A 21,098-nucleotide genomic window follows, 5' to 3' on the forward strand; every position below is an offset into this window, starting at 1 on the left:
GGACTAACTCTGAATTCAGGGTTTCCTTTGAGTAAGAGGGCTGAATTAGACTTAAAGATACAGTGTATGAGAACGTCCAGGCTTAATTCTGGTATAAACCTAAAGTTTCTGTTCTGACCATAATTTTAGGGTAAGGTCCATGGTTGTAGTTTAGATTATCCTGGATTCTTAAGGGGTAGTTTTAACTTAGAAAAAGCAGTGTAAGTGACTATACAGACTTATAAAAGGTATATCTGAAATTATTAGTGAAACAGTACCCAACAAATTGGACCCTTAAGGGTGTTAGTCTTAGAAAGGCAGTCAGTGTGAGCATGCAGGCTAATCAGACATATTCCAATTTAAAATCCAAACCTCAGCCCTTTCAAGGTGTGTGCACATGAGTGAGAGCCTGCATCTGTGAATGAAGGGGAAAAGTTACAGTTAGGGTTAGGACTGCAGTAAGGATTAGACAGACATACAGTTATTTCATATAGTACGACTTCCAGGAGCTACATAGCCACCAGAAATTATGACATATTTGAGGCACCATAACTGCATTTTTAATGAATAAAGCGACTTTTAAACTGGTTTATTTTTTGCACCATTTTGTTTTATTTTGTCATTTTCATTTGCCCCAAAATCTCTCAAATAACCTCAAAACTTTAAATGTTATCCTCAGCTGTTTGTAACACTAATCATCAGTATCCTATCAACGTACCCCAAAAATTAAATATTTGGAGATGAATGTCAAGGAATAGAAAAATGGAACCCCACACTATATGTAATTTAAATTTAGCCCCCTACCTATCCTAGTAGGTTAATTTCACTTAAATTAAACTATATAAGAAACACACACCAAATTAAATAAATAAACAATTATGTTAAATAGCACATGTATGCATATTGCCTTCACCCTGGGGGTAGCAATAACATGAATATTGTATCATATGCATGACTTAAGACACATATTTAACTTAGTCAGTCACTCCTGTCTTATAATCTGCTTTTCAGAATTAGGCATCAGCCCTAATGCCATCCCTTGGTTCCAAAGTTATCTGACTAACAACTATTTCTTAGTGAATTATGACTCCTGCACCCCTCTCTCTTATCCATGACTCAAAGGTTTACCTCAAGGCTCCCTTCCTTTCTCTACATACATAAACTTCCACTCAATCTTCCCACTTCATCTCCTCCTCTACGCAGATGACATTGTCCTCTACCACTCCAACCACTCCCTAACTACCACTCCAACCACTCCCTAACTACCACTCCAACCACTCCCTAACTGCCTTACAGTAAGATCTACACTCTCACTTCAGTTACCTCAGTGAGTGGATTATTACTTAAAGCCACACACGAAATGCATCCAAAACTAGATCTATGCTTTTGGTACCAAACAAAAACTCAGCAGATCCAAGAAAACTTTAACACTCTGTGATTCCAATAACCATCCCTTAGAGCAACTCTTCTCTTTCATGTATCTTTGTCTCTAGTTAGACCCTCTCACTCAACTTCTATCTTGATAAACATGTAAAAAAAATAACCTCCTACTTTTTGGGCACAAAAATATCCCCTTTCCTCTCACACACCATCAGCAGACCTCTCAACTGTCCCTATTTCTGAGGCATGCCCCTGTTTTCAAGCTTGATTTACCCTGTTCACACAATTTTCTGAATCTCCATCACATGAGGCTACCAAGTACTCAGAAAAAAAACACACTACATGACCAACGTACTAGTGGCACTAATAATTCAAAGAAATTATTACACTGTCTGTTTGATAATCTGATTATATTCTCAGTAAGTTTTGTCACTATCTGTTTTTTAAATGTTTTTCTGAATAGTATCCCGTAGTCTTACTGGAAGCGGGAAGAGTTATGTTCTAACTGGTATTCAAATTCTATGTTAATTAGCTGTCCATATTTTTAGCTGTATGTTCCTACTTTTCAAGGGCTTTTGCTCCTAATTTCAATGTCTGTAGGTTGAGAGGTATTTCCAGCAGGTCTGTAATAGGGAAATAGGGAAAGAAATCCTACTCTCTCAACTCGATATTCAGCCTCCCTCTTATGTCAACAGCCTTTACTAAAATCTCCACCACTATTCAAACACTAGAAAACAAAACATGTAAATGTATGGTACAATCCTTAAACAATGACCACCACTGTATAAGACTAACAAGAAGGCAAACTGGCTTCTAGTTAACCAAAGAGCAGACTTGCTCTAAGGATCTCATCTATTCAAACTCCTACATGAGCATACTTTCCCTCCTTTAACATCAAAACTAATATGATACACCCTCACATGCAACCTAAGAAACTTGAACAATTCAGGCCCCAAACCAAAAATCCCACTATTCAACTTAAATGTCTCTGACTATGTATTCACAATTCTCATTCCCATATTGTGTGAATCCCTCCCACCTGAAATTAAAGACTCATCCTCTTATTCCAAGCTACATTCTCTACCAAAATCACATATAATTAAACAAGTGGAATGTACTTGTTACCGCTCGGGTCACATTGCTTAAGTCTACTTTAACTCTTCATGCTAACGCAACCACCAAGATCCATTGATCCCTTTCACATCACTAATTACTCTAGTCTAATTTTTCAAATCCTTTGAAACTTTTCTACATGTTGAAAGTTAGTACATTGGATTAACTTTGTATCCTAACTGTTTTACTTTCACTTATGTGTTTTTGAACTCTTGTCAAATAAATAAAAAATTAATTTATTTTTCATCATATAAGTGGGATTGGGAGTTACATAATTCATAGTTATTTCTTCTTGATGAGTAAAACTGCCTGAAAAAGGAAGACATTTTCTCCAGAACACAGCAAGTTAAATGGTGTATGTTCTAAACATTAGTATACTATCAACTTAATGATTTTTTTAAGTTTTGTTTGCCATTGCTACAGTTTGACAATCCAGACCAACTCTGTACAGTACAATAAGTCTTCATTTGCACAAGTGTCAAATATTTTTTATATAACTGACATTTTATCAGAAATATTTAATAGCTTTACGTGTTTTAGGAAGGATGTCTGTGGCACTTCTTTCAGATCTCAGAAGTAACAGTTCCCTTTGATATTTTATACATTAAAAAACAAAGTTTGATGACTTTTCAGTCAGTAGCAAATGCAATCCTTACCACAAAGTAAGCTCTTTGCAACAGCACACAGCGTGCTGTCTTTTAAGACTTTTGTTCAAGGCAAATTGCATTTGACACTGTCAGAAATTTGTAAAAGATTAAATAACACCACACATAAAATGTATCAGAGATGCTATTTACAGTGTCTCTGATGTTTTTCAACTTTGTATAGATCTTGGTCAATAGTTTCAAAAACAAAACACAAAACAGTAGAGTTTTACAAGACAGCAGACCTTAAGCTAAAGCATCAGCATGTGGTTTTGGTAAGTATAGAAGCTGCTTCTGGCTCAGAAATAATAGCAGTGGACCTGCACAATGCAGAGGTATACTTGCACAGGCTAAGTAATTAAAATAAGGTAGTTAACAGTAATTGTGCATAGAATCAAATATATGAGGAGCTAATAGAAGTAAGGAATATGATAAGGTGCAGTCTGATTAAGACCCATGGTGTGGAGTAATGCAGAAGGTGAACGACCTACACTGAGTATCTTTAGCGCCACAGGTGTGCTGCTATCAGACAATAACGCACACTTGAAAGTGTCTTATTCTGCTTTTAAAATGCTGACTAACAAAACAAATTATAAAATGAAAAGCATGTATAAGCAATATAACAAATATAACATTTTATTTGAGAGTGATTTAATATCACTGTATTATAGCTGTAGAACTGCATAAAAAATATTATATAGCTCCTCCATTACAATGCAGTTATCATGCTAAATATTCATAAACAAAGGAAGTGTCTCTGCTAAATTTGGTCCTTTTTACTGCCTGTTCAGCAGCTCCTTTTTAAATTGCAGATGCAGCATTACTTGTGATTATCAGTGGAAGTATTTTACAGATTTTTAATTTATTTCTTTACACTTGACTGAGCAAATTCTACTGAGTTGGCCATTACTCTAGGAAGACCTGAGGTGGTATTTATACTGGCCTGGAAAATTTGGACAGGGCACAAAGGGAAACTTTCCTACTCTTCCTCTGATAAGTGCCATGGTATCATTAATGCAGACCTTAACTGCCAACGATTTGAACAGGTATCACTTTTGTCTAATGTTTCGTCTGCAGAAGAGTACCGAGGTATGCAGCACTGCATCATTGTATCAATCTCAGTACTAGAATATGAGTCCAGTCAGCTGAAGTGGGGACAGAATCCGCAACCTTGTGATGCTTCTGGCATTTAAAGATATCACAATCATGACATTTTTGTGCAAACAGAGAAAATGGAAATAAGTTTTACAAGTCAGTACGGACATTCCAGTGTTAAAATTACATTTAGCTTCATCTGTGAAACTAAAATAAATGAATAATCACCTGGTATATTTATTTATTAGCATAAATCTTGTAACTACTGTGTAATGTCCATATCCATTTTGATAAAATTTTGTACAATTTCCTTGCATTTTAAATTGACAACATTACTTTGGCATACTGTTAATGATATAACACAAAGACTTGCAAACAATTTTGGATTGGCTTGTTCTGCAGCACCAGTGCCTATTTTTAAGAAAAAATTAAGAAATGCTGTGCTGGTCCTCTAACAGAAATCACAAAGACTCTGCAACACTGTGGGGATGTAATACCTATTATTGGAACTTTTGGGTAAACAGGACCCCCAATAAATAGACACTTTAAAGCGACTTAGCTGCAGTGCATTAAGGGGAGGTGGACGGGGCGAGGGCTAAAAAGTTAAACACATAAAATCCCTGACCACATGATGTCAGCTCTTACTCTCCTACATTCCAATGTCAGTAGGGGCACTGGAACCTAGAACTGACCAAGGATTAGATCAGTAGAACCATGGTAGTAAACTGGTACATAGATGACAAAGGATGAAAAAGTTAAATGGACAATTCATTGGTGAAAAATGCATTGATACAAATAATAAACCATGCTGGAATTATTTACTGTGTATATTTTTTATTGTATTACTAGATTACCTTTTTGTTTGTTTGTTTTCTTCTAGGCTTTAGGCGCCTGTTTTTATTTGCTTATAACACACAAGCAATAGGAGTTTCTCCATACATATCAGCTTCTTTGCTCAACAATTCAGGGCAAAGCCAATATTAATGGGAGGGAAGCAAATGCTCAAACTTAGGACAACTTTAAATATTACTCTAATTCACTTTAAAAATTAGTAGAACAGCATGTTTTACATCAACATGTATTTCTGAGAAATAGGAGCTATGAAACTAATTTGTGGCATGATTGATTGACTGTAATTCTTACTGATTTACCAGAATATCACAAAAATTATGAGGAACAAGACAAAAGTGTGAGGCAAAATAAAAGGTATTCTGCATGATTCTGGGCAGTTGTGAGGTTGAGTCTTTCTATCTTTCCAAGTGTCTAAGACAGAGTTAACCGTACTTTTCAAGAATCAGTTTTGCATGATTTAAAAAAAAAAACTCCTGCATTAATTTGTGGAGGCAGCATAATAAAATTCTTACTTCCATTCAGTTCTCAAAAAGGAGAGTACATGGCATAAATGACTAATGTTTTTCAAGCATATTCAACATAACAAACAAAGGGACATTGCTTAAAGTATGCAGAAAAGAAAATTTACTTTACATGATTGCCATAAATTTAATGTAGTTTACCTCCAGAAGAGCATTGCAGGAGTTGCAAACTCCTGTGATGTTTGTCCTTACATGCGTAGATTTCTTCACCACCTCATTCTGGCTTACTTACTGTTCTGCAAAATATAATGTGCCAAAATGTTATGGTTGCTAAACATTAGGAAGCTATAGCTTATTTTTATTTTCTAAGCTAATACTAACTTCAGAAAAACTAGACAGTAGTGACAGATTTAAACATCTCCAGTCCAGGATAGGACCCTTCTCATCTTGTTGAGATGTTTTCTAAATCTGTTTTCTCTAGGGGTACAAGTAATCTTATGTGATTGTACCTAAAAGGTCAGCAAGGCCACAAAAGAGAAGTTCCAGTTATATAAGGGGGTATTCATAGTTATTATGCTTAGGAGTAAAGGCAAGCTGCACAGATCATGGCTGAGCTCAGCTTCGGTGAGATTCATATAGATTAGTTGCACTTAGCATAGCAGCTATTAATATACTTATGCAAATGAAAACTTAATGAGATTCAAATGAAAAATGGTTTAGAAATTTTTATACCAATTAGCCCTCTTCCTCCCTATTTGTGATTCATAGTAATTTTTTGATGTGTTTCAGTGTTGTATGTACAGATGTTATAAAAGACAAAGTTGCACCTGTAGAACAGTGACTGTTTGTACTTTGAAGGCTACTGTAGTTTAAGGAAGCATGTGGGGATGGTATTAACAAGTTTAGTTATGTGCAAGTTCTGAATGTGCGTGCAGAAGGAGTTATGTTGGGTGTACAATAAACCACTAATAACTTGCAATAACTTGTCCATTCAGCATTCAACACCACCTTTAGTTTTTACTTTGCATTTGAAGAAGAAGCTTGTTGTTTCTCAGTGTGAGCTGTGCCAATACTGCAGACTTCCAGTGGTGCTCCCAGCAAATAAGGTGCAGATATAGCCAAAGATTAACTCATTGCAACTTAGATAATCAAGAAATTCCTGAAAGATTTATAATGGACAGGGATATTGTAAATGCTTTAGTGAGTTTGTATGGCCCATAAACAAAAACTAGGGGAATGTGTGGCTTTCCTATACCTGTGGGTACTAAGGTATGTATAGCCCTCACTATAATTTCCACATGGACCTTATAAAGACAGACTGGGGACATGCTGGAAATATCACAGGCTTCTGAACCGAGGAATCTTCAGCAGTTCACAGCATACTCATGTCAAATGTGGATCAGTATATTTACCTGCCAGTGTCACTGCAGGACCAAACCAGAACCATTAGAGTCTTCTGTGGGATGGTACATTTCCTTGAGGTGCTTGGTGCAATAAATTGCATTCCGTGTTGCCATTAGGGCACCATCAGGACCACTGGGACAGCAATAATGAAACAGGAAGGGTTATCATCCTATTAGCTGATAGGTAGTGTGTGATGCATGGGGATGTATCACCAACATGTTTTCCCAGTATCCTGGCAGTGTCCATGATTCTCATATCTGGCACATAAGCTTACACTACTGCCTCTTCCTGCATGGTCAGAGGCCCAATGGTCACCTTCTTGGTAATGGAAATTTGAACTATAATTATATAGGTGTTTACCCAGTCTCTCTGAGTTGGGAAGCATTCCAGGGAGATGCTAAGAAAGGTACAGCACTGTCCTGTCCCAGACATGGGTTGTCATTAAGTGAGTGTTTATCCTGCTGAAAATCCTTTTCAATTATCTGGATGAGTCTGGAAGTGCACTTCAGTTTGACACTGCTACTGCATGTATGATGTTTACCACAGTTGCATTCTGCGTGATATAATCATGCTTTGGTCTGGTGGTGAACTGTCTCATTATGGAAGTGTAGCTCCTAATATAGGCCCTTCCACAAGTGATGGTAGTGCTGCTGGCCAAACAGCAGCAGTAGTTTGAGACACCAAATGACAGGCTCCTGTATGGTACACAGGCAAATGGTGGCATCTAGTCCATAACTATGGGCCATGACACTCAAGTTTATATTATCTTATTTATAAAAAGTGCATAGAGCATAACTGATGCATGCAGTGCTATGTATGGGCTGTGTAACTGATGCATCCAGTGCTATGTATTGGCTGTGTAACTGATGCATCCAGTGATATGTATGGGTTGTGTAACTGATGTATGCAGTGCTATGTATGGGCTGTGTAACTGATGCATGCAGTGCTATGTATGGGTTGTGTAACTGATGCATGCAGTGCTATGTATGGGTTGTGTAACTGATGCATGCAGTGCTATGTATGGGCTGTGTAACTGATGCATCCAGTGCTATGTATGGGTTGTGTAGTGCAAGGCCTTTTGTAACTGTATATCAAACAGACCCTCTTATCTTTAAAAAAGTTTTATTTATTTATTTTAAGCATTGTTATATGGTTTATAAATCTGTTTTGCTTACTGACCACATATATTCAGACTAATGTCTAACTATTCACTGAAATCTGTGCAGTGAATAGCATGGGCAGGAAGAAAACCACAAGGCCAGTGAAAAAATTCACTGCACATGACAATAAAATAAAAAAAAGTATTTTAATAATACAATAAACAAATACTCTAGCACCTTGGTAAATGCAGCCTTCTAAGAGTTTACACATAATGAAAAAAGCACTGCTATAAATATAAAAGTCATTTAAGATAACTGAGTAATTAACAAATCAAAACTCATCAATTACAAAAGGGCTTTCCAGTTACATTCCTTATTTAAGCCCTTAGGTGCTAATGTATTAAACTTGAGAATAGAAGTTGTTTCTTTATAAAGTCATTTGTTATTTAACACTACAATGTCCCTTGCAAAGACCTGTTCCAAAATACATGCTTTTAAATCAACAAACTCCCCTTCATGAACCAAATTACAGTGCATAGCCACTGGATTATCAAAAATCTTATTTTTTATATCTCTAATGTGCTCTTGCAATCTCACCTTAAAATTTGTTTTAGTCTCTCCTATATAAAAGAAATTACAGGGGCAAGGGAGTGCATATATTACTCCTTTTGTAACACAAGTATAGGATGCTGAAGGGCAATATTGTACCCCCATTAATTTTGTCAAAAGATCTCACAATATGCCTACATACTGAGCATTTTCCACAGGGAGTAATTCCCCAACCATTCAATGGCCTATCCAAAGTGTCACTAGGAGCAGCAAATACATTATGTACCACCATATACCTGACATTTCTACCTTTTCTATATGATATAAGGGGAGTCTTATATACATTTTTGACACCATTTTTACTTTTAAGGAGAAAAGGCCAATAATATTTAACAATATTAACTACTTCTTGACTAAAAATATTAAAAGCAGTAACAAAGTAGACTTTTCTCTCCTCACCACACATTAGATTATTTAGCTCAAAATCTATTCCACCTCTAAAATTATTTCTATCAACTAAATTATATATCCCCTCATGTAATTGAAGCAACTTTTTTAAAGACTGTATAATTAGTTCTTCATTATAGCCTCTTTGCTTAAAGACAATGCATGTTCTTATTATTTCACTCTGTAACACTTCAGGGTCACTGCATAACCTACTCACCCTTAAAAGTTCATTATATGGTGAAGCATTTAACACATGGGGAGGATGACAACTTTTATTCTCCAAAAAAATGTATTTCCTCATTTAACTTCTTATATATTTTAGTACTATTGTTATTACCAGTAACCTCAAGGTTTAGATCCAGAAAGGTAACAACTTTGCCTGTTAGAAACCATCAAACTGCAAGTCAAAGTGATTACTTTGAAGATCATTCACAAAAGACTGAACTACATTTTCTCCCCTCTTACATAAAAAAATCAAGTCATCAATAAATCTATAATATGAAACTACAAATTCTCTAAAAAAGCTTAACTTATAAAAAACTCAATTTCAAATAAATCCATAACCAAATTAGCATACATGGGTGCAAAAGATGCACCCATGGCTGTCCCTTGCAATTGTTGGTAAATACATTGGTTAAACTCAAAAAAATTATTAGTTAAACTAAAATACATTAACTCAATAACATAATCACTTACTGGACTTGCACCAAGAAAGAATCTAAGGCTTCTAGGCCTACCCTATGTGAAATGCTAGTATAGAGGCTTTTTACATCAATAACAATCCAAAAAAATTATTTGCACATTTTATTGCCTTAACCTTTTCTAAACAAATCAAGAGTCGTTGATATAAGACTGTAACTTTACCACACACTTTAACAAGTATGAATGAAGCATTATTCCTATACCATGTAAAAATATTTTTCAGCTGCTACTATTGACTGGGGGGGACAAATTTTTATGGATTTTGGGTAAGCAATAACATTTAGCTAAGGAGCTACCCTTTGAATGAAATGTTACCTCTATATCTTGTTTTGTAAGGTAGCCTAATCTGTAACCTTTCTCTATTAGTTCCTTGAAATTAGTAATGGCCTTATATAGTCACACTCCCTCACTTTTCTATATACACTTTCATCAGATAGATGATCCATACACATTTTCAAGTATTGTCTATAATAAGGAACTACACTTTTCTGACCTTTATCAGATGGTTTAATAACTATATCTCATTTTTTACTCAAATTTAGCAGTGCCTTCCATTAATTTTTGTTAAAATCTATTGCAGTTTATCTTTCATGTTGAAAAATTCTTGTAATTTAACTTCTAAAGCATAATTAACCATCGTGGAAAACTGTTGTATAACTTCATTAGAAAAAGAAAGAATAACTTACTCTTATACGGTACAATTGAGGTATTTAAAAAACAGTAAGCATTTATATTATCCACAGATTCAAAGGAAGAATTACAAGAAAAAAACATATCACATTCATTATCCTCACTTTCAAATGTACTGGATAAACTATCTTCATGAACCTCTCTTTTGGATTCAAAAAAGTCCAATAAATGCAATTTTCTAAAAAGCTGGAAAAGTTCTATTTTTAAAACATGCTTTCTAGGAAGGGCCATAGGTATGAACTTCAGCCCGCACTGTAAAACTGAAAGCTTAGCATCAGAAAAATGAATGCCTGACAAATTCACAAGTAAACTATTAAAATCTTTAGCAGCAGTTTGTCTAATTATACAACAGACATTTTCTAAAGCAATATCTAGTTTTCTTACTATTATGTTTGAAATATTGAACATTTCTATTTCCTTCGTAACATGTTCTCTTTCCATTCCTGTTGTATTCAACATACTTCTCTGAACCACAAAAATGATCTTTCCAGTAATTTGGTTGTCTAGGTGGTGGCAATGGAGGTCAAGTGTTCTCTTTGCCCTCTGACTCTTGTGTACTGTTTGTTACTTCGGAAGATGCAAAAGAAACATTAGCCTGCTTTTTCCTGCTTATCGGAAGTGATTTTATTACTGTCTCCTTCAAATTGGTTCATTTTTTTTAAAAGCTATCACTGAATTATACTCTCGAAGATGTCTTTCCAATTTATGAATTTTTCTTTTAATAACATCACCCGATACTTCTTCCAATTTGGCATTGAAGGAATAAAGCAGCTGTTCAAAATGGGTGATGCCAAGCTGGCCAAAAAGAGTAGAGCAGGATGGAGCAATCTCTTCCCTGTCAAGGCATGGGCAGGACTGAAATGTGGGATATTTCATTTTGTGCTGTATTGTTGCATGTGGCTCTTTTAGGGAGTCCTATGAAATATCATGGTACTACTTATGCTGGAGTGTTCATTACTTGATAATTGTTCATTGAGGACTTGACTTAGTAACTGGAAGAAATGTGTGCACTTATCCATGTACTGAAGCCATGTTCTACCTTGCAGTTTGCATGAGCTGTTCCCTTCCACCATAAAAGAAAATTGAATAACATTTCTGGTGGTATGTTTTAATGTTTCTGTACATTTTTCCAATAAATAAGAAACATGTTTTTCTCTATTAAGGTACTGCACATCAGAGTAATTTATTCTATCATAGATGCCAACCCATGTATCATCAGAACTAGTAGCAATCATCATTTGCGCAGTGATAGTGTTGCTGGCAGTATTTGTGCTATTGCTGTAATCATTCATCTCCCCTGTGTATTAGACTATTAATACTGTTCTACATTGCAGCCTGCAGATCCCCCTTTTTTACATTTTCCTTATTTGTTTAACTTTCCTGACACTTTAAACAGTAACATTACTCCAGTCAAATGCATGCTAATAAATTGTCTGTTATGACATTTTTACTACTTGCACTATGCACTCTGACGTACACTAGGTCAGATGTGTCATATACAAGGCCATGTCTTTGGACTGCTGGAAACCTGGAAGGTTGAAAACAAAGTATTTGGACTTCATGTTATGTACAGGAAAGTACATTTAAACTGCTTTTGCAATACTGCAGTTTCCTTACCTTTTAAATAAGTTTTGTGTGTTGCGTTTGCTTTTTATCTGAAGTTAAAGCTTTTAATTTAAGGCATTTTTATGGTCTGCAATGCTTTTTGGTTTCTGTACTGGGCCTAGGTGTTCTGCCTGGGCCCTCATTTTATTGCATTCTTACTAGCTCTGTCCTGAATCTAAACATACAACTATGAATTGATTTGGGTTTTACAGTAAGTATCCATTGTTATTTTGGCAAGCTCTTAGGATGATTTTCGGCATTGCTCATCTAATTCTGCATTTTAATCACTTTTCAAACCTAAAGCAAGAACTCAGCTTTGGCCAATACTGTCAGTTCTAACTGCAGCTTGTGATAATCATCCCAGCCCCCCCTGGAATTTCACATTGCCAAGCAGTCAGACATCTTAGTCTTAGGAATGCTAGAAGCTTTGAAGCTTGAAAACAAAAGCATTTGGACTACATTTTGCATGGGAAGTACATTTACATTACATTTACAATATTGTACTTATCTTACCTTTAAAATCAATTTTGTGTTGTGTTTGCTCTTTATCTGAAGTTAAAGCTATTAATTTAAGGCATTATTATAGTGTACAATGTTTTTTAGTTTTTTTAGTTTCTGCGCTGTCTAGGTGTTCTGACTTTTATTATATTTTACTAGCTCTCTTCTGAATTTGGTTCCCCACCCACCCACGCTATTCCTCTTGTGCTTTTACATATACTTGGAAGCTTTTGAGCTGCCTGCCCCTACTGTATATCTGGCCTTGGAAGCTCCTCCCAGTCTCAGCGTCTGTATACCAGGCCCTAGAAGATCTTTCCAGTCTTATCTCCTCTGTTTATCTTACTAGTTACTGACAGAAGAAATTGGAAAAACCCTTTCTTAGACTGTTAGTGTTCTTTGAAATTGACCTGAAGCATGCGCTTTCCTCATTGCATGCTTGTCTGTCTTTGAATCACATTGTAATTACTTGGAGTTAACTGCTAGATTTGTTTCTGGTACCTTTTCACTTTTGGCTCACTTAAGTTTGTTTTTACTTTAAGAAGACTAGGACTGCAATTCTAGTGGGAGTAGAAAGATAGTCTTGTCTAATGGAGTTGAGAAACACACAAGTAGGCTTAAAGTGACAATTACTTATAGCTAATTGGTACCTTTTCACTTTTGGCTAACCAAAGTGAATTTTTACATTAAGAAGACTGTGACTGCTATTCTAGTGGCAGTAGTAAAGTAGCCTAAACAGTCCGAGCAGGGAAATACAAAGGAAAGTATAAAGTGAGACTGTTTAATCAGCCAGAGGGTTTAACTCTTTAGTGTTAACCTGCACTTGAGAGCTACTTTTGTTATGCTTTTACATTAAGAAGTTCCAGGATCATACAGCTTGTGGCAGAAGGTGTTTATGTGGTCTCTCTGAGCTGGGCAGCATTTCAGGGAGTGCAAAGTGTAGCTGTTTATTGGCCAGAGGGTGTGGGAGTTAATTTTCAGCTTTTTTATGTCTCATATAAATTAGGTACTTTTTCCCAGAACTGTTCACCGTGCAAACTATTACTTAGGACTTTAACCTCTAACACAGAAAGGCTTTGCATGGAGCTAAGCTTAGGATAACTAGTTAGCACATCAAACAGCACTAATATCAGGTAATAGTGCTAACATCTAGCCTTAACTCTAGACATCACTCAGATGACCCCATAAAACAAAGTCCCAAAACCATAATAACCCAACCGTAATACAGGTCCTGACAGCATGGATTTGCAATTTCCTAATGACTCTGTGGCCAGCTGGGAAGATATGAATATCCTGAGACAGTGTAGCAATTGTCTAATGGTTTCAGAAAAACATTTAATCCTTAATGAAAGAGATGTACCTACATAACTTTCTTGGAGGCAAAAATCTTGGTTACAAACAAGATTGTCAGGAACACACACTACATCTTTCATGCATACCATTCACCACACACATAGACTTTCTTATGTTGAGACAATTAAAATATATCTCTTCATACCTTAAAGATTTCCTAAGCCATCAAACAGCAACATCTATCCTTAGCAATCACTAAAGCACACATCAAAAGTAACATCTAACACCACACATAAGCCTACACCTAATGGTCTCCTAAGAAAAATGCCAATAAGGAAAATAAACACTATATAGTACTCTTATCATAGGGAATTCTATTGTACAACACACAGATACCCCTCTCACCAGGTTGGACAAAGGGAAGATAACAGTTAGTTGCCTATCTGGAGCTAGGATACACAATATCATGTACACGCTAAAGTCACTGACTGCACCACAGGTTCCAATATGATTCTATCATAGTAAATAACCAGAGACGTACCTCACTGGACTATATGAAAAGAAATATTACGGATCTCTCTCTTAATAAGTGTCATGGACAGATATGTGCCTTGCATTGATCTGTATTCTACCTTCACCAAGGATGATGCCACAGTATAAACAGAAAATGATTGATTTTAAGAAATGGCTTAGTCTCTGGTATCACTTCAGGGGAATCTAATATCTATCAGCATGGGAGGACATAGTTAACAGACCACATTGCTTTGTCAAGGATAGTCTTCACTTGTCCCAGTGGGCTTTTGGATATTAACTAAAGCTTTATCCACCCCCTTATAGCTTATTTTAGGCAATAGCCTAAATAAGGAACTCCACACCCTATAAGCTCTCCTCACTCTGGAGAAAGTAGACATCTGTTTCTTCACCAAGAGTTAGTTTAAAGCCTCAGAAAGTATTCCAGCAGTGGGAGGCTACAGTGTGTTCCACACAATTAGACAAACAGCAGCATAGATAGGGGACAAAGATGAAAGTGTCTCAGTCTACATTAGCATCAAAATAACTCCAGGTTGGTTAAACTAGATGATGCACTGGAGTTATCCATGCCCATGTCTCCATAGACAAGGTTCCTTACCATATCCTCACCAGCTACAGGTCACCCTCTTTAACCTACAAAGTTCACAACTCTTACATAGACCCACTAGAAGGGCTCACAATCCAACCAAATACGTTATTCATGGGAGACTTTAAATACTCCTCTATAGAATGGGAAATATACACTGCCGGTAGCTTACAAGCACAACATTTCCTGGACTTTAAGAACACAAGCACCCTGGACCAGATAGTGCACGCTCCAACCAGAGGATCAAGCATATTCGACCTAGTACTCACCAACATGGGAAAGTGTTGCCCCCCATGTCATATTTTTATTGGTGAGGTCAGACCACAATCCTGTCTCCCTTGAAATAAAAATCAACCCAGAAAACTCAACTAAATTCATAATAGTGACAGGTTTTCAAAATCCATTACTTCCCCAAACCCCAAGAACACAGCTACCTGTGCAGAATTACTTACAGAAACCCTGTACAAACATGTAAATGTGTGCATTAAGACAGCTGTACCTGCCAGAAGTACGCCAGATATAACACCAAAAATTACCCGCCACTGCTGGAATCCTTACCTTAACAATGTATATAACAAATGAAAAAAACTCATGGCCAAAATCAGAAAGAGCAGCTCTTGTAGAAACAAAAGGTCTGTGATTCAACTAAACAAGAAACAAAGAGGTCTAATAAAGTCCAATAAGGCCAATTATAAGATCAGGATAGCCTCCCAGGCAAACAATGATTACAAGGCCTTCTTCAGAAACTTAAATGTAACACTCAGCAGTGTGCAGAACTGGTGATAAATGGCACAACCTTCAGCGACCAGGGTAACCTAGTGAATCTAGTAGCTGATGAATTAGCTCTAACACCCCTCACTACCCCCTGTGAAATCCTTGTAGTATATCTCCACCAACTCAACAGGGAGCAGGTCCTGCTGGCACTTGCTAAGGCCAAAAACACTGCTTTAGTAGGCCCCAACAATATCTCTGGTTGCATTCTAAATAGCCTAAAACATGACCTAGCAGGGCCACTTGAGGATTTCTTGAAGTACAGCCACAAAACAGGTGACATACTAGGTGAATGGCGGGCCACAATAATCATCCTTCTTAATAAGGGTGGGCCGTCAACCAACCCATACTCAGGTCTGTAGATTTGTTTGGGATTGGGGGTTGGCATAATGATTAAGGTGCTTCCCTCACAGACACAAGGTACAGGGTTTGATTCTCACTACTAAAGGGAAATTGGCTTGGCTTAAAATGACTTGCAAGGGCAACTAGTATAGTACCTATCTATTAATCTTGACCTGGACAAGGTGTTTGATACAATACTCCACTCGGGTATTATTGACAAACTCTCAGAACTAGGCATAAATCCCTATATAACTCTCTGGTTTGTTGGCTGCCACACAGATACGACCCAAGAAGTCTGGGTCAGTGTGACCACCTCCACCAGGAGACTGGTCACTAGTGGAGCACCTCAGAACTCTGTGTTGGACCAGCTCCTATCTGACATCTACTTCTGGGAAATGAAGGCTAATTCAAAAGGCCTCTGACTCACTAAATTCACAGATAACTGTAAACTGGGAGCTATCATAGATTATAAAAAACAAAAGTCCTAGGTTGTTCTGTAACCAGAGTTATATTTAATTGAGTTAATCCAACCACACAAAGCACTTTCATTCCCTATTCAGGAACTTAATCAGAGTGTCACATTCTTCCATCACAACAAATTCAAAAAACATTTGACTGATCACCAAGTAAAATCATGAATAATAAATCAATTACCCAATGTCCTATAATTTTTCAAGGATAAAAACCTCATTGTGCACCTACATTGTTTAAGAGCATAATCAAACAAACAAAAAAATAAATTATTTAAAAAGCTAAGACTTTCATTTTCAAAACACTAGTAATCAAAATAACACCATTTAAACCAGGATTATAACATGGGTTCAATTGCAGCTGCCAGAGCATTTCATGAAATTCTAACAAGTTGTTAATTTTATTTCTGAGTTGAATATAATCAATAATAAAAAACACAAACTTCTTAAAGAGAGAACAAGTCATTATATATCTATACAGTGCATTGGTATTTTTACATTTTTTTGATATCATATATGTGTTCCCATAGCCTGTCCCTAAGCTTCCTATTAGTTTTTCCTATGTAAAATGCTGGGCAGGACATACATGTAGCAATGTATGCAACACGTTATGAATCACAATTCCCTTTGCAAGGATATGGAAGAATTCAATCAAAACCATCAACTGAGGCATAAGGTCCTTCATTAACTCATTCACTCCAATGGATCTTTGTAAGCTTGCACTGTAACTTCCAATGGGTGGAGACTATGCCTTTTGACAGAATCAAATTATGTCCTCACATTTTAAACAAATATTCACGTCTGGAACCATGGGGGTTATGAAAGAAGTATAAATTGCAAACTCTTCAGCACAAACTATTTTTATAGTGGTATTAATCTTTAGATTCCAGGTCTTAAACCAAATTTTATAAATCACAGTAAACACAGTAACTATTACATTTGTAATATTTTGTAAACAATTTACAATATCTCAGCAACCGCCCAAGTTACACACGCACTGTCAGCAGCATTTTATTCATCTAGCTAATAGCTTTCATATAAGGCTAATGATTTAATTCTGTTACTTGGTTGTTGAAATATTTAGAAAAATGTGAAAACTATATCTATATAAATTAATAGAATAACACAGTTAATCTATATTTGCTTGCACTAGACACAGGTCAAATATTAACACAGTTGAGTCTGCCATTGTTTAAGCTTTAAGATGAAATCTTTGAAAACCTTATACATAGCATGGTTTTGGAATTATTGATGCATATATGAACAAGCAATGTTTGACGCCTAGAGGCATCAGTAGGAGTTAACTGCATATGAGCCTGGAGGCGTCACTCAGATGTAATGAGTTAATAAAGCAGCATTGTTTACAACAGCTGCATTTTCTCATATAATTGTGTTAACCATTCTGTTAAAATCAATAGGGCCATGTTCAAATAGGGACATTAAATTTTTACTTTTACTAAATACAATCTGTGGTTCTATTCCTAGTTTTTCTTTTAAGCCCACAGGGAACAGCAATTTCCAGTTGTCATGTGTAACTTTCATGTAATTTAAAATGTCACCACTTTAAGATAATAACAATGATGATTTTAAGTTACCCATAGCATTGCTACCAAAACTGTGGGGATGTGCAGGTGTTTTGCACATCTCCCTGTGGCCCCCAAAAGGGGATGGAACCAAAACTTTCTTCTCTCTATAACTTCAAACCTAGTGTTTGCTAAAAGAATTTCTGGGTAGTCCCTCTTCTGATATAAAGCCATAAATAATCAATCTCAACAAAACAGGCTATCAACATTAATAAGCCAGGTGAGCTGAACCATCTGGCTCTTAACTATTCCTGTCTTTGTTCTGACTCATAACGCTTCAAATCATATTGGTGGAACAGGCACGTTTGACAATGAGTGTGGTATGGCAGTTCGGAGTGCTGTTAAGCTACCCAGCCCTTTGTTTGATAACCATGACAACATTAATTGGAGCAATATGCATGCTTCTGAGGTAACAACCTTCATTAAAGATCATTGGTTGAATGCTATGGAGTTTTTTTTATATCGACTATCAAGAACAGAGAAGTTTCTGGGACTTTGAAAATCCAGCTAGGTAGGTTTAAACTTAAACTCTGTAAAATGAAAAATTTGCAATTAGAGGACTGTTATTTTCATGAATGTGTATATAGAAGACAGATCTCTATGGGATTAAGCATATGGAAATTTCCAAACAGTCCTACAGCCAATTCAGTTCTTTATGAGGAGTTGATTGATTTGTTCATCTCTAAGGATGCAGAATTATGGAACTTACTAATAGTGACAATGAAAATAAACTTGTTTAGTTGAACAATGAAATTAGAGTACTCAACAATTCTGTTGTAAATTATGCCTTGTTTGTGGCCTATGATGAGGAATACAAAAATATTTTTTTCTAGAACTGATAAGGCTGTGCAACTTAATAGGGAGCACAAGTGCAGATTAGATAAAGACAAAAATAAATATAATACTGACACCTCTTATCCTAAGCCAGATATGAAAGGTAGAGGTGAAAACAATGTTAGTGTTTTTAGTGATAATGTGGTGTATGACATTTCCACCTATGTGGATAAATAAGCTCTCCTTTCAGAGTTCCCTTATTGAGGGGATCCAAAAGACTGGTGAATTAATCACGATCAAACCCTTTAATGGATTCCAACATGAATTATAATTGCAGGACCACTCAAAAACATTCAGAAAGAGGCAGGGGAGAGGGAGAAGATAATAGAAACTTCCCTTGGCTCCTTTGGTTTTCCAAAAGAATAACATTCTGTTTCTAACTGAGTTTTGGATGCTAGGTTTTTAATTTATTGGAAGGATTTAATCAGATTCATTGGTTGCCTTATTTAAAAGAGGCTTCAATTTTGTTTCTTCCTTTAGATTAGATATTGCTAAGACTTTCATCCAGTTGACGTTATATACCAGGACTTTGAATTTATATTTGTTTTTTGCTACCAATGCACCCACTGTGTCTGGTGAGTTACGTCTTAGGTGAAAAAAGTAATTTTATACCCCCTTCCAACCCTTTAGTCATGTTTTTTGACAAGATTTCTGAAAAATGTTTTAGAGAATTGTATGTGAGCCACCACATTTTTGCTGATAATTTAACATATGAAGAGAGAGATATTTTACATTTGATTAGGAACGATAGAACACTTTGTGTGATGAAACCCCACAAGTTTGGAGGAGTAGTCCTTATGGACAGTTTTGATTACTCCATTAAAATGTTGGGCCTTCTTTCTGATGAAGTGACATATACTAGAATTTCTAAAAATGAAATCAATATTGCTTACAATAAGATTGAGTTTACTTTAATGGATATGGTTTATCAGGGGTTACTAGACATGGAGGGGTTAAACTTTGTGAAAGTTGACAATCCAGTGATCCCCTCCATTTTCTGGACCCCTAAAATGCATAAGGACCTTCAAGAGCCCCTGTTTAGACCCATTGTGGTTGGTAGAGGATCCAAAACTGAGCCTTTAGCTATCTATATTGATAGAGTTTGTAAATGGCTGTTAGATTCTAAAGTTCACATTCTGAGAGACTCTTGGCAGTTACTGGAAAAATTAACTGACGTAATTCTTCATATCTATGTCTCTTCTGAAAGCATGATACCAGCGGCCTGTAGAAAGACTTTCTAACATCAAAGTTCAATGCAAAAGCATTCCAGCAGTTAGCATAAGGAAAGAATACATCTGCACTAATTTCTTTACAATATTATAATAGCAGATAAGACTTTTAATTTAATAAAGTAAAGCAGACTTCCACAAATATTTCAATTAACTGTAGAGTTAATCATTTTAACAGTACAATCTGTCATAATTAATAATTGTACAGAAACTGAAAAGAATATCCACTGTGGTGTAACAGTAGCGTTGTTGCCTCACAGCAAGAGGTTCTCCTGTTCGATTCTCGGTTGGAGTGTGTGGAGTGCCTTCTGTGTGGAGTCTGCATGTCCTCCCCCTGGTTGGGTGGGCATTCGAAAGACATGCGTAAATGGGCGTGCCTTCGTTGAAGGTTAAACGTCGAGCTGGCACCTCGGCGTTCATGAAAATCTACTGCCAATCATTAGCGGACCGGAGTTCCGCTGTGGCGACCCCTAACCGGGAAAAGACGAAAGACCAACAACAACAACAACAACAACAACAACAACAACTGAAGCTGAACAGAATCAGCAATAAATCAGAGTACCGGTAAAATGATCTGTCATTTCCAATTTCTCATAACCTAAAAAGCAAAAATTAAAACAAATGTTCAATGTTCTCTCCCCTTAAGTTTGCTGTACACATTACACACCCATGCATACACAAATAATAAATACCTCACACATTTCCAGTCCTGTGACTGATGTCAAAATACCGCAAGTGCATATTAACTTCACTTTACTATAAAATCAGTGAGTTTTTGCACATTAACATTATTCATTGAAATGATTTGACATAATTGTACATTCATTTTCAGTTGTAACTTTTAGTTTTACTTTTAACTATTTTATGCTATCCCAACTCAAATGCTGCCAAGTTAAGCTGAACACAGTTAAAATGGTGGTTTTATGACTATTGGACAAAACTG

This window comes from Protopterus annectens, chromosome 14.part0 (genome assembly GCF_019279795.1).
Source record: "Protopterus annectens isolate FY-2018-M chromosome 14.part0, PAN1.0, whole genome shotgun sequence".
Lineage (NCBI taxonomy): Eukaryota > Metazoa > Chordata > Ceratodontiformes > Protopteridae > Protopterus > Protopterus annectens.